At 38.1% G+C, this 14,032-nt stretch overlaps 1 protein-coding gene across 10 annotated transcripts in view; it reads right to left on the bottom strand.

Annotated features, from left to right (window-relative positions):
• The window catches only part of ZEB1 (zinc finger E-box binding homeobox 1), a 307,235-nt gene that overhangs the window by 181,126 nt on the left and 112,077 nt on the right, over window positions 1–14,032 (bottom strand). The window contains exon 4 of one of the 10 annotated variants that reach the window (XR_001512820.1): window positions 8,334–8,346. The exons of the other annotated variants lie outside the window; for them this stretch is intronic. The gene's annotated coding sequence lies outside the window, so the exon portion shown is untranslated. Of the gene's footprint in view, window positions 1–8,333; window positions 8,347–14,032 lie in introns of those variants that run through there. 10 annotated transcript variants of the gene reach the window in all.

Below are 14,032 nucleotides of genomic sequence, written 5' to 3'. Positions count from 1 at the left end.
CCTGCCCTCTGCCACCCGGGAGCAGGCCTAAGCCAGCAGGTCGTTATCTCCCGAGGGGTCCCAGACTGCGAGAGGGCACAAGTGGGACTGAGGGACACCCCCCCACCCAGTGTGCACTGGGCCTCTAGTATAATATAATATATACTAATAAAAGGTAATATGCTAATTAGACTGGATAGACCGAACGTCTTCCTGACATCCTTCCTGACAAAGGCAGGGCCTGATCTGGGGGAAGCCACCCATGGCCCTGGGTGCCTGTGGCCGGCCCAGGGAAGCCGCCCATGGTGCTGGGTGCCTACAGCTAGCGGGAGGGAGGGAAGCCCAGGTCCCGGGTGCCTGCGGCCAGCCAGAGGGAGGAAACTTGTGTCCCAGTTGCCTATGGCTAGACAGAGGAGGAAAGCCTGGGTCCCAGGTGTGGGGGCTGAGGCAGAGGTGGTTAGGGTTGATCAGGCAGGCAGGCAAGCAGTTAGGTGTGATCAGGCAGGCAGGCAAGTGGTTAGGGGCGATCAGGCAGGCAGGCAGGTGAGCGGTTAGGAGTCAGCGATCCTGGATTGTGAGAGGAATGTCCGACTGCCAGTTTAGGCCTGATCCCACAGGGTCTAAACTGGCAGTTGGACATCCCCCGAGGGGTCCCGGATTGCAAGAGGGTGCAGGCCGGGCTGAGAGATCCCCCCGCCCCCATGGACAGATTTCATGCACTGAGCCTCTAGTGTAATATGATACGGTACAGTATAGTATGATATGATATGATATAACATAATATAATAAAGTAAAGGACTTACATCAATGGATATATCATCCAGACAAAATCAACAAGGAAATATTGTCCTTAAGTGACACATTAAACTAGATGGATTTTCTAGATATGTATAGAACATTCCATCCCCCAACAGGAGAATGCACATTCTTTTTAAGTACACATGTATATTCTCCAGGATAAATCACATGTCAGGCCACAAAACAAGTCAATAACTTTAAGAAGACTAAAATCTTATCAAGTCTCTTTTCTAACCACAATGGTATGAAACTAGAAATTAATTACAAGAGGAAAACTGGAAAGAACACATGTTGAGACTAAATAACCTCCAAACAACCAATGTGTCAATGAAAGATAAAAATAAAAATACCCTGAGATAAATGAAAATGGAAATGTTACAAAATCTATGGGATGAAGCAAAAGTTGTTCTAAGGGACGTTTATAACAATTCAGACCTACCTCAAGAAACAAGAAAAGTCTCACATACGCTAACATTAAAGTAAGTAGAAAAAGAAGAAACAAAGCCCAAAGTTAGTAGAAAAAACTAATAGTGACCAGAGAGGAGGTAAATAAAATTGAAGTTGAAAAACTCACTCTACCTGGTTTCAAACTATACTACAAAGCTATAGTGATCAAAACAGTATGTCACTAACACAAACACAGACACACAGGTCAGTGGAACAGAATAAAGAGCCCAAAAATAAACACAGGCTTATATAATCAATTAAATGTACAACAAAGGAGGCAAGAATATATAATGGGGAAAAGTCTTCAATAAATAATGTTGGGAAAACTGGATAGCTACATGCCAAAATATTACACTGGTCCACTTTCTTATGTCATATATAAAAATAAGCACAAAATGAATTAAAGACTTAAATTTAAACCATGAACCATAGAACTCTTAGAAGAAAACACAGACAATAAAGTGTGAAATGTTCTTATATATTTTTGGATGTGTCTTGTTGGGCAAGGGCAACAAAATAAACAACTGAAACTCCACTAAACCAAAAAGCTTTTGCACAGCAAAAGAAACTATCAATAAAATAAAAAGGCAAACTACTTAATGGCAGAAGATATTTGCAAATGATATATCTGATAAGGGGTCAATATCCAAAATATATAAAGAACTTATAAAATTCAGCATTAAAAAAAACAAAATACAATTTAAACAATGGACAGGAAACATGAATAGAAATGTCTAAGACATACAGATGGTGAACAGATTCATTAAAAAAAATGCTCAACGTCACTAAAAATCAAGGAAATGCAAGTAAAAACCATAATGATATATCATCTCACACCTGTCAAGATGGCTATTATAAAAAATACAAGAAACAAAAAGTGTTAGCAAGGATATGGATGAAAGGGAACCCTATGTACTGTTGTTGGGATTATAAATTAGCACAGACACCATGGAAAACAATATGGAGGTTCCACAAAGAATTACAAATAGAACTACCATACAATTCAGCAATTTCAGTTCTAGGCATTCATCTGAGGGGGAAAATAACTGCTAATTCGAGAAGATATATGTACTTCTATGTTCACTACAGTATTATTTACAATGGCATGTTATAAAAGCAACCTAGGTGTCCATCAATAGATGAATGGATAAAAAATCGTGGCATATATATGTGTGCATATACATACATGTATAGATATACACATACATATGTACATATGTGTACATATGTATGTAAAATGTAATATTACTCAGCCATAGAAAATAATGAAATCTTGCCATTTGTGACAACATGAATAGACATAGAGGTATTATGCTAAGTGAAATAAGTCAAAGACAAATTTTGTTTCATTTCACTTATATGTGAAATCTAAAATACTAAACATATAAACAAACTAAACTAAGAGACTCATAGATACAGTATGAACTGATAGTACCCCGAGGGTTGGGCAATGGAGAAATGGGCAAAAAGTTGAAGGGGATTAGAGGTACAAACTTATAACAAAAACAAGTTCAGAACATACTATACAGCATAGAGAATATAGTTAATACTATCAAAATAACTTTGTATAGTGATAGATGGTTACTAGATTTCTTGTGATCATTTCATAAAGTATATAAATGTCATATTACTATGTTGTACATCTGAAACTAATATATTATTATATGTCAACCATACTTTAATTAAGAAGCTTTAGATCCAGAATGAAAAATATTAATTCTACTTCTAAGAAAACAAGTTTTAAAATCACCAATTTAAGGGATTTAAAATGAATTTTAAATAAATATTTTAATAGTAAGAAAGTATAGAACAACATTTTAAAAATCTGATTAGTAAAAAGTAGGAAAAATAATCTAAATTTGGCTCAGAATAATTCTAACAATAAAATATAATCATGTCACTTCTGCTTAAAACCTTCCAGTAACTTCCCATTGCCCTCATAATAAGAATTCCACTTCCTAGCATGGACTGTAAAGCTATTTTCAACCTAGCTCCTGTTATGACCATCTCCTCCTAATCAATACCCTCCAACTAAATTTATGCTCTGGCCTTAAAAAACTACTTCCCCAACTTGCCTTTGCTCTCCTTTTACCTCTGGGGCTTTGTTCATGTTCCCATTACAGGTCTCCTTCAGGATGACTTCTACTTGCCTCGGTTTAGCTATCCCTTCCTTTCAGAGGTAGCTCCAGAATTTCTATATGGAAAGGCTTAGTGAAGGCATTCTGGAGGGAGAAAATGCCAGGGGTTTGTCTTACAGCTCTATTTGCATAACAAAAACATACTGCTACTTTGATTATAAGGTTCATTTGGTGTAGTTTGGGGAACTGAAGGAGTGATCAGAGACTAAAATGTCCTAATTCCTTCCTTGCTGCTGTCACTGCTTCCATTGGAAAAGTTTGCTTGCTACCCGCAGAACAAACTAGGTACCACATATTTTGTGTGTTTACTTCTATTACAGAACTTACATAGCATTAGGCTTTCTGTTCACCTATCACTTTCATTAGCTAGACTATAATCAGGCTAAGAGCAAACACTATCTTTTCATGGCTGTAGTCTTAGAGTCCTGGTACACAGTAAATGCCCAATAAAATTTTTTTACAAAACGAATCAAGTATTCTATGAAAACCTATGATTTAGAATGTACTTTATTAGGAGTTAAGAGTGGGTGGTATAGTTACTATCTAGTTAAAAATATAAAATATTTATAATAGCTTCAAAGAGATGAAACATCAACAAATATGAAACAATAAAAACTAGAAACCTCTATTAACCAGCATTCCTATACATCTACATTTATAAGTGAAATGCCTTCTATATCATCAAAGAAACATTACATATTTTGCAGTATATTTTCGTATGATATGTATGAATTTGACTGAATAAAGAGTTCTTAGCATTGTTAACTTATGATAGCCCACTAATTAACTACAATCTCAACTTCCTGGTGATGCCTTCAGTATATAGAAAGAATGATCCAGATGAGATGACTAAAACCAACTAAAACCTCAAACATCACAAGGTACTCTTGGCTGTGTTTTTAAAAAATGTTAAGGAAGAGAAGTAGGTATATCCATAAAGAGAAAAGATGAGGTACCAAGACAAGAAGAGGGAACAGACACATACTATGCTAAGAATAAATATTACCATAAAGAGACTGCGTTGAACAACAAAAATGAGACTTGAAAAACTTTACATTCTAGGCTAAGTTTAGCTTTGATTTGGTAAATAATTAGAAACTATTTAAACTTCTAACTTGGGAATGTAAAATATAAAAACATTGCTTAAATAAATAGTTGGCATATGGTAGGTTCTCAAATGTATACGCAACAAATACATTCATTACTGAATGTATTTGAGCAGGTGGGACTGAGGCATGATTTCCAATATGGAAGCTATATTAAAAAACAGGTGTAAAAGGATGAGAGCCAGGACTAGGGGAGCAATTGCAAAGGTGGACTATAATGGTTTTGTAAATATTCTAACAGCCCAAATATTTGCACTGGAATTGATTTCAATAGTCAGAGTAATACCACAAGTAAAAATTTTCAAGCTGTTATGGTACAATCAAGAAAATGTCTGCTGCCCTGGCTGGTGTGGCTCAGTGATTAGAAGATTGGTGTGCACACCAGTCAGGTAGAGTGTGGGTGGCAACCAATCTATGTCTCTCTCACATTGCTGTCACCCTCTCCCTCCATACACATACTGACTGGCATAGGGATCTAACATGCAACCCAGGTACGTGCTGATGCTCTAACCACTCACACACTGGTCAGGACCAAATACATACTTTGAAATTTGCTTAATATCATTTTGTTTGATTCCTTCTGTTTAACTTTTGTGTATCAGAAGTTTTTCCTTTGTGGTTACTTTGAGGCTCATATAAATCTTGTACTTATAACCATCAATTTTAATTTGTTAACAGCTTAAGTTCATCTGCATACAAACACTCTGTGCTTTTATCCCCATAGACTTTGTGTTCTTGAAATAAACCTTTATTTATTTTTACATTGTGAATTTGTCATCCAATTTTGGGGGTTATAGTTATTCTATTTTATTTATTTATTTATTAATATATTTTATTGATATTTTACAGAGAGGAAGGAACATCGATGAGAGAGACACATCGATCAGCTGCCTCCTGCACATTCCCTACTGAGGATGTGCCCACAACCAAGGTACATGCCCTTGACCAGAATCGAACCTGGGACCTTTCAGTCCACAGGCCGATGCTCTATCCACTGAGCCAAACCGATTAGGGTGATTATAGTTATTTTAAATACCTTTGTCTTTTAATTTTATATGACAGTTACAGTTAATTTACATACCACAATTACAGTGTTATATTATTCTGTATTTGTCTATATATTTACCTTCACCAATGAGATTTATACTGATAAGTTTTCATGTTGCCATTTAACATGTTTTAATTCCATTTAAGGACTCCTTTAATGATTTCTTTTATCGCAGGTCAAATTATAACTCTGTTTTTGTTGGTCTGGGAAAGGCTTTATTGCCTTCACATGTTAAAGGATACTTTTTCAGGGTACATTATTCTTAGTTGGCAATTGTTTCCTTTCAGTACTATGAACTATATCAGCCTATCCTCTCCTGGCCTGAAAGGTTTCTGTTGAGAACACCACTAATACTCTTAAGATGGTTCCTTTGTATGTGATGAATAACCTTTCTCTTGCTTTCAAAATTTTCTGACTTTTGACAGTTTAATTATAATGTTTCTTGGTGTAGCTATATTTATGTTCAAACTATTTCAAGTCATGTGGGCTTCCTGTGTCTGAATATCTATTTCTCTCCCCAGATTTGAGATGTTCTCAGTTTTTATTCTTTAAATAAACTCTCTGCCCCTTTCTCTCTTTTTCTGAGACTCCCATAATTAGTATATTGGTTCATTTAGAGTGTCCCATAAACCACATAGGCTTTTTTCATTCTTTTTTCTCAATCAATAAAATAATTTCAAATGACCTTTGATTTCAGTGATTCTTTCTCCTGATTGATTTGAGTCTGTTATTGAAGCTCTGATTGATTTTTTTTTTAGCTCAGCAATTATATTCTTCAGCTCTAGAATTTGTTTGGTTCTTTATATTTTTTCCTATCTCTTTGTTGAAATTGTTTTGTTGTATTATTTTCCTGATTTCACTAAATTGTTCATAAATGTTCTCTCATAGTTTCCTGAGCTTCTTTAGTACAATTATTTTTAATACTTTTAAGGCAATTTGTGGATCTCCATTTATTTGGGGTAGGTTATTGTAAGCTGATTAAGTTTCCTTGGGAGTGTCATATCTCCCTGATTTTTGATGTTCCTTGTTTCCTTATACTGATGTCTGTGCATTTAAAGAAGCAGTCACATTTTCTAGATTTCATAAACTGGCTTCCTTAAAGAAAGATCTTTACCTGTCAAGACATGAAGGCTGGGTGTTTGGGCATCACTTGAAGGGTATGAAAGAGTATACTATACCACAAGGTCTAATTGTACAGAGGCATATTAGAGGCATATGGCAACCCCAGGTGGGGGGAACCCAATATCCTGGCAGTTGGGATCTGTAACATCAACTACATGGTTCTGGATAGTGACAGCTGATGGGGTCAGCAGTGACTGTGAGGGCCGGAGGGAGTGCCTAAAGTTGCAGCAACAAGTGTGCTTGGATTTACAGCAGGGGCCAAGGTCAGCTGTCTGTGATCACTGTTGTAGGGGTCATCCCTAGACACACAGAAGTGGAAGCCAGGGGATTTCAAGGGCTATATATGACCATGGGTAGAAGTGTATAGTAGTGGTTGCCAGCTGGAAGCATTTTTATGGGGGTGGAGCCAAAAGTGTGGCACAACTATGGGGGTTAACCACTGGTGCATGCATAGCAATAAAAACTGAACAAGCAGTGGGAGCTGGGCTGACCACATTTGATGACTAGCTTGCATATGGTGGCAAAGGCTATTTTATTTTGTACTATAGTAGTAAAATATAATAATTAAAATGCTCAACATATTTAATTATACCAATTTTGGCTCAGAAGTCTATGTCAGAAGTTTTGGAAAATGGCTGCCAAACACGCAGAGGGGTCCTGCGTCTTGTCATAGAGCAGATAGAAGGAACAACTAAATCAAAAGACATCCACCCAGAATTGGTGAATTAGACACAGCTGGAGAGACAATCTACAGATGGAAAAGGCAGAGGATGCCTGGAGAACGGTAGGACTGGGGATCTTGCCTGGAGAGAGAGACACACGCACAACCACCAGAAGAGGGTCAGAAGGACTTGGTGCTGCACCAAATCCGCATCCCTTAAGGATACATAACATCCAACTGTGAAAGGGAAGTCCACAGAGCTGCTGACGGTTGGAAAATCTATATCTAAGTCCACAGATGTGGGATTCTGCACCCAGAATGGCAGCCTGAAGAGCTGCCCCAGCCATGCAGTATAGGGGAGTAGAGAAACTCGCAGTGGCACGGTTGTTTTGCCTCTGTTTTGTTTTTGCTTTTATTTGCTAAACCCAGTTCAAAGGACCTTTCAGTTACAAACACTCACCAATGCTGTAGTGAAGGTGGAGGTGCAGTTTTGTGGAGGCTGGTGAGAGGCTGTGGAGGGGAGCAGGATAGGGAGAGGTGACCAGGAATCTAGCACTGAGACATTCCAGACCCTCCAAACCTAAGTAGTCACTTTTCTCCTGAAAAGCTAGCCCCTCCCAGCAGCCTTAGGACAGTTAGTGCAGCTGCACCCAGCCTCAAGCTTTGCAGAGGAAATAAATATTCTGAATAGCCCCAGGGAGCCTCAGGCACTGAGTTGAGGGGCCGTTTAATCCCCGAAAGCAATACAGCAACACCCCTACCTAAAGCCCTTGTCAAAAACAGACACTTGAGTTATTAAGACAGACAGCAGGAAGACAGGCAAAAACGGGCAGATTGGTCCCACCTGCTTGCAACCAAGGCTGTGGAAAAAATCACAGAGGAGCTGTGGATTGCTTGGAACTTTAACACAGTGCTGATTACCTAACAGGAAACTGAGATGTGACAGACAGAACAGTAGAGTGGGGTATTAAACCAGCTCCCATTGGACATAAAAACTCAGCTGAAGCAAACAACACTTCACTATTTTATTTTATTTTTAAAATTTTTCTCTTTAAATTTTTTGTTTTGCATTATCTTTTATTTTTTTGTATTCATTCTATTTTTATTATTATTTTATTTTATACTAGAGGTCTGGTGCATGAAATTCGTGCAGGGACGGGGGGGGGGGTTCCCTGTGCATGAAATTCATGCATGAGGGGGGTCCCCCCAGCCCAGCCTGCACCCTCTCCAATCCAGGACCCCTTGGGAAATGTTGGACTGCCAGCAGTCAAACATACCTCTTGAAATCCAGGACCAGAGTCTCCTAGCCACTCACCTGCCTGTCTAATGCCCCTAATTGCTCCTCTGCCTGCCTGATCACCCCTAACTGCCTCTGCCTGCCTGCCTGCCTGGTCACCCCTAATAGCCCTCCCCTGCCAGCCAGGTTGCCCCCAATGGGCATATGGCTGGGGTCCCTTAGCCCGGTGTGTGCCCTCTCGCAGTCTGGGAGCCCTCAGGGGATGCAAGCCCAAGCCAGGCTCCCACCACTGTTGCTGTGCTTGCCAGCCGTGAGCCCAGCTCAGGGCTTCTGGCTAAGTGGCACTCCCCCTGTGGGAGCGCACTGACCATCAGGGGACAGCTTCTGTATTGAGCTTCTGTCCCCTGGTGATCAGTGTGCATCATAGCGACTGATTGTTCCACTGTTTGGCTGATTTGCATATTAGCCTTTTATTATATAGGATTATTTTTTCTTTTTTTCCACATTTTTCTTCCTCACTTTTACCTTTTCCATCCTGTTTCTCTTCTCCTATCCCCACTTTTTCTCTCACCTTTCTCTTTACCCCTTGTTAAAAAACAGATCTTCTTTATCTGCTTTATTGATAAGTTATTATTATCATAGTCTCTGTGGGCTTACTTATATATCTAATTACCTCTCCCCTGCTCCAACTCAATGTACCCTTCTCTTTTCTATTTCCTTGCTAGCCAATTATTTATGCTTTTGTTTTTCCTCTCCTCTCTTGCTCTATTCTTCTAATTGTTTAATTTTACTCACTAAACTCAAGACTACTTGCTCTTTCCTCTAGTCTCCTTTTCCAAAAATAAATAACAAAATTATTTTTGTTTTATCTTTTTATGTTTTTGTTTATTATTTTGTTGTTTTTTCTTTTCTTCTTATTCACTCATTCTATTTCTACCTCCTCTATACTGAACCATGGTCCTTCCCAAATTCATTTCAATTCCTTAACCTTACTTAATGTATATAAACTCTGCCTCTACAGATTCCCTCCTCCCCCTTTTTGGGTGTTTTTTGTTTGCATTTTTTGGTTTATTTGTTTGTTTTGTGGGGTTTTCTCCCCATATTTTTTCTCCTTTTTTCTTCTTTTTCTTTTCTCGCTTAACCTTTTCATCTTTTCCTCAATACCATTTTTGCTCTCTTAATCTCTCCTAATTCTCTCTTTTCTGGTGGTCACTTTTATTGGGGTTATCAATATCAGGAGTACCTTTGCGTGATGTCTTATAGAATTGTATTTTGTGCTATTTGGAAAATGTGGTGAAGAGTGAGCCACATAACCAGACACCCTGAGAGGAGAGTCCATCCACGAATGAGACTATAACACTCAAGATACAACTAAACCAAGAGAACGCAAATATCCCAAGTATGGGGCATCCCTAGGATACCCAGCCAAGAAGAACTGAGAAATTGTATCACTGGGTCCCACAAAACATCTACTATATAAGATACCAGTAAACTAAAAAAAAAAACATGGGTGGCAAAATTTTGATCTAACATAGAAACAACCACAAAGGAACAGAAAAATGGGAAGACAAAGAAACAACCCCAATACGAAAGAAAAGGTGGGATCACCAGAAAAGGAAAGAAACAAAATGAAGGCAAGCAATTGTAAGAGAAAGAATTCAGAGCATTGTTTATAAGAAGATGCTGAAAAGGAAGGATGACAAATTCAACATATATTAGAATCAAGAGGAAATGAAGAATGACATAGCCACAATAAAGAACAAAATGGAAAGTATCAACAGTAGACGAGAAGCTGAGGACTGCATCAGTGAGTTAGAAGATGAGGTACAAAAAACCACCCAAGCAGAGCAGCATCTGGAAAGAAAACTTAAAAAGCAAGAGTAGAGCATACGGGAGCTTTGGAACAATATGAAACGAAACAACATCCACATAAGAAGGGTTCCAGAATGAGAGGAAGCTAGGCAAGGAATAGAAAACCGGTTTGAAGAAATAATGACAGAAAAATTCCATGATGTTGGGAAGAAAAAACTCACCAAGAAGCACATAGAGACCCAAACAAGATGAACCCAGAAAAAAAAACCCCACATAAAAACAACAGGAAGAATCCAAAAAAGATCCACACCAAGACACATCATAATTAAATTGCCAAACATCAACAACAAAGTAAGAATCTTAAAGACTGCCAGGGACAGAAAATTACCTACAAGGAATCTCCCATTAGACCCGTGGTCAGCAAACTGTGGTTCTTGAGCCATATGCGGCTCTTTGGCCCCTTGACTGTGGTTCATCCTAAGCCTTAGGAGTACCCTAATTAAGTTAATAACAATGTACCTACCTATATAGTTTAAGTTTAAAAAATTTGGCTCTCAAAAGAAATTTCAATTGTTATACTGTTGATATTTGGCTCTGTTGACTAATGAGTTTGCTGACCACTGCATTAGACTATCAACTGATTTCTCAGCACAAAGACATCAGGTGAGAAGGGAATGAAATGAAATATACAAAGTGATGCAAAGCAAGGAACCAAATCCAAGAATATTATACCCAGAAATGCTATCATTCAAAATTGAAGGTGAAATCAGGAGTTTAACAGACAAAAAAAGGCAAAAGGACTTAATTACCACCATGTTAGCAATACAAGAAATGCTAAAGGGACTGCTGTAAAGAAAAAAAAAAGAAAAGAAAAAAAAAGAAAGGGAAGAACACAGGCATAAAGAATAAAACTGGCGACAAAACAAGTACCTATAAATAATAACCTTAAATGTAAATGGATTAAATGCTCCAATCAAAATACATAAGGTAGCTTAATGGATAAGAAAAAATGACCCATATAAATGCTGTCTACAAGAGACCCACCTCAGAACAAAGGACTCACAACAACTGATAGTGAAGGGATGGAAAAATATTTTTTCAGGCAAATGGAAATGAAAACAAAACCTGGGGTAGTAATTCTTATATTTGTCAAAATAGACCTCAAACTGAAGGCCACAGTAAGAGATAGGAGGGCCACTTCATAATACTAAAGGGAGCGATTCAACAGGAGCATATATGCACCCTATACGAGAGCACCCAAATAGTTAAAAAAAACTTCTGGAAGATATCAAGGGAGAGATCGACAGCAAGAATTTAATACTTTAATAACCCACTGGCACACTGGATATATTGTCTAAACAAAAAATCATCAATCCAACTAGATTATATGGAATTAATTGACATCTTCAGACAGAACACTTCACTCCAAAGCTACAGAATATACATTCTTCTCAAGTGCACATGGGACAATTTCAAAGAGACCAAATGCTGGGACACAGACAAAGTCTCTTCAAATTCAAGAAGACAGAAATCATATCAACCATATTATCAGATCAAAATGGCATAAAATTAGAAATCAAATACATTAAAAGCAATTTAAAAAATCAAGCACTTGGAGGCTGAATAGCATGTTATTAAACAATGATTGGGTTAATATGAGATCAAAGGAGTAATAAAAAGCATACTGGAAACAAATGAAAATGAAAACGGAACAATCCAAAATCAATAGAACACAGTGAAAGTAATCCTGAAAGGGAAGTTCATAGATCTACAGGTCTACCTCAAAAAACAAGAAAAAAAAGGTAATAAATTATCTAACCCTACAACTTAAAGAATTAAAGCGAGAGCAACAATAAAAGCCCAGAGTAAGCAGAAGGAAGGACATAATAAAGATCAGAGCAGAAATAAACGCCATAGAGACAAAAAATATCACTAAAAAAAGACCTGGCTCTTTGAAAGAATAAACAAGATTGATGAACCTCTAGCAAGACTACCAAGAAACAAAGAGAGAAGACGCTAATAAACAAAATCAGAAATTAAAGACAGGAAGTAACAACAGACCCCACAGACATATGAAGGTTTGCAAAAAAAAAATGTTCTGAACCACTGTACTCCAACAAACTGGACAACCTAGAAGAAACTGGACACATACTTATAAAAATACAAGCTTCTAAAACTCAATCAGGAAGAAAACAAAAACCTGAATAGAACAATAACTACTGATGAAATTGAAGCAGTAATCAAAAAACTTCCAGCAAACAAAAGCCCTGGTCCAGATGGCTTCATAAAGAGTTTTGTGAAACATTCAAAGAACTAAAACCTATCCTCCTAGACTATTCTAAAAAATCCAAGAGGAGGGCACATTTCCAAACTCTTTCAATGAAGCCAGCATTACCCTAATTCCAAAACCAGATAAAGGCACCACAAAGAAAGAAAATTACAGGCCAATATGCCTGATTAATATAGATGCTAACATCCTCAACAAAATTCTAGCAAATTGGATCTAGAATTACATTAGAAAGATCATACACCATGACCAAGTGGGACTTATCCCGGGGATGCAAGGCTGGTACAATATCCTCAAATCAATAAATGTGATACATCACATAAACAAATTGAAAGACAAAAATCACATAATCATATCAATTGATTCAGAAAAAGCAATTGACAAAATCCAACACTCATTCCTGATTTAAAAAAAAAAACTCTCAGCGAAGTGGGAATAGAGGGATCATACCTTAACATAATAAAAACCTCATATAACAAACCTACAGCCAACATCACACTCAATGGATAAAAATTAAAACCATTTCCCCTAAGAACAGATTGATGGTTGCCAGAAGGAAAGGGATTTGGGGACTGGGTGAAAAAAAAGTAAAGGGATTGAGAAGTACAGATTGGTAGTTACTAAATAGCCATGGGGATGTAAAGTACAGCATAGGAAATATAGTCAATAATATTATCATAACTATGAACTGTGTCAGTTGTTACTAGAAATATCATGAAAACATTTTTTAAAGCACATAATTGCCTAACCACTATGCTGTATACCTGAAACTAATCCTATCTAATAATAGACAAACATGGTAATTAGTGTACAACCGCTACCCTTCCCATTGGCTAATCAGGGCGATATGCAAATTAATTGCCAACCAAGATGGCAGCCAGCAGCCAGGCAGCTGAAGCTAACAGGAGGCTTGCTTGCTCCAGTGATGGAGGAAGCCAAGGTTTCCTGCCTGCCGCTGCTGGGCTCTGAGCTGCACTCTAATAAACAATGTTACAATTATAGAAGCTAAACAAACCCCAGAAACCTGCTTTTAGCCAGCCAGACCTCAGAGCTGGAGCTGCAACAGTGTTTCAATTATAGAAGCCAAACAAACCCAGATACCTGCTTTTAGCAGACGAGGTCTCAGAGCTGGAGCCGAGCCTCAGAGCTAAAGCTGGCTCTCAGTTCCAGTGACAGCCATAGAAGGTAAATAAATCCCAGAATAAAAAAAAAAAAGAAATAAAGGAGAGGTTGGGAGCTTCAATCACCCGCCAGCCTGAAAACAGCCCCCAGCCCCTCACCCAGACTGGCCAGGCACTCCAGTAAGGACCCCCAACCTGAAGGAGGTGTTACTAACTGCAAACAGCCATCATCCCCTCATCCAGGCTGGCCAGGACCCCCAGCGGGACCCCCACCCT

This window comes from Myotis davidii, unplaced genomic scaffold (genome assembly GCF_000327345.1).
Source record: "Myotis davidii unplaced genomic scaffold, ASM32734v1 scaffold515, whole genome shotgun sequence".
Classification (NCBI taxonomy): domain Eukaryota; kingdom Metazoa; phylum Chordata; class Mammalia; order Chiroptera; family Vespertilionidae; genus Myotis; species Myotis davidii.
The sequence above is the reverse complement of the archived record's forward strand: the minus strand, read 5'-3'. Positions and strand labels throughout refer to the sequence as shown.